Here is a 1,797-nt window from a genome sequence, read left to right on the forward strand (position 1 = left end):
TATATATATATATATGTATGTATTTTATTTATTTACTAATCTTATTTGTGTTTTTTGTTTTCGTCAGATTTCTTCTCTCTTCCAGCTTCTTTCTATGCAGAAATGATAGGAGTTACTTCACTTCAAAAGCTTCCTATTTCCTGGGTTATAAAATTTTGGATTAGAAGAGTGGTATGCTTAGGCGTAATGCAGAGTGTTTGACGTCACAGGGATTGCAATGGCGCTTTAAAGTGTTAACGTTCAAATATCGATGGGGTTGATGTAACGATGCAAGCCAACACCGTTTCTAATTATTCTCACTCTCTAAAAATATAATTCTCATCGGTATGATGTGGGATCTTCCTGACGATGAAGTGAGAATACGCATGTCGCTGAGAATAATATAGTATTTATTCATAATGTGATGGTGGAATGTTAAAATAGAGCGAAAATTCTGGTCTTTCCCATTACTACAAATACATATGGGAGAATAGGTTTTGTTTTGTATTGTTTTTTTTTGTTTTTTGATACTTAAATGCAGCATTCTACATTCCGATGTCTAATTTTATGAATATATAATATGCGCGTATGTGTTTGTGTGTGGAAAAGATTATTCAATGTTATTATACACTGCTGTACACAAGGCGCTCAGACGCATTCTCGGAGCGTTCATATGAAGTCAACTCGATTATTAGCCTCGTTCTACCAACCAATCTTGCATCTCTATCCGAGCAATCCCTCCTCCGATGCATTGAGAGGTCGCAGGTACGGTACTACTGGTACGTGATTAGAATGTCGCAAGAAAGAATCGCAAGATGGATCTTTCACGCCAAGCCAACCGGCAGGAAAATTAGAGGTAGACCAAGAAGGAAATACTTGGATAAAATCCAAAACTTCAGCTTGCCACGTTTGGGAATGATGTCAGAAAACCTAATGATTATTACTACTGATGAGGAGCCTAATTAAGAAGTGGCTCAGTAATCTATCCCCGTGAACCTCCCAGGTATTTCATGTGCAGCATTCTCGTACAAGACTTACTATCGTGTTTGTCAATTGTTGCAGGGAATCGCAAGCCGTTCTTCGCCATCATATCCAGTTAATCATTAGGTATTCGTACGTAATCTTGTGGTGTAAGCATATATTTTATTCCAAACTTGCTCATTAGGTAAACTGTATACGTAACGCATATTATTTATTTCTTTTAGCTATGTTAGCACCATTTTCTTTCTCCTTTTCTCCTTGTACCACATTCTTCTTATCTAAACAGACTCTTTTACACGTCAACCCCTACATTAAGTCTTTCCTTCATTACTTATCACTTGCTGTCTTTTCTCTGGTCAGCTATCATCCCTAATAGATTTATTGTCTGCGTAGTTCAGTTATCTTAACTATTACTAATGTTTGCTTTCACCACATTGATTTCCATTTGTCTTCTCCTATCAGTCTGTGTTTTTTTCTATTGTATCTCTGTTCCTTCTGTATTATATCGTAGAAATCCCCCTCCATATCACTGCCATGCTCTTTGTTCCACCTCCTCTGTCTCTTCTCACTCTTATATCTGCTGGCATTACTATATGAACTGCATTTGTCTATTTCCTTTTGATGAAGTGAGCCGCACTTATTTAAAATCTCCACGTGACTCGTTGCTTGCAACATTTCCGTGACAGTTTTGCATGTTTCATCTGCAAAATATGCATAATATGATTATTACGTAACTCTGAGCTTTGAGAAACAGCAGTCGAGTTGAGAAATACATAATTTCTTCGTAATTTTCTGCATATTTTGGTATATACATACATACATACATCCGTACACACA

Source organism: Octopus bimaculoides, chromosome 25, assembly GCF_001194135.2.
Source record: "Octopus bimaculoides isolate UCB-OBI-ISO-001 chromosome 25, ASM119413v2, whole genome shotgun sequence".
NCBI lineage: Eukaryota > Metazoa > Mollusca > Cephalopoda > Octopoda > Octopodidae > Octopus > Octopus bimaculoides.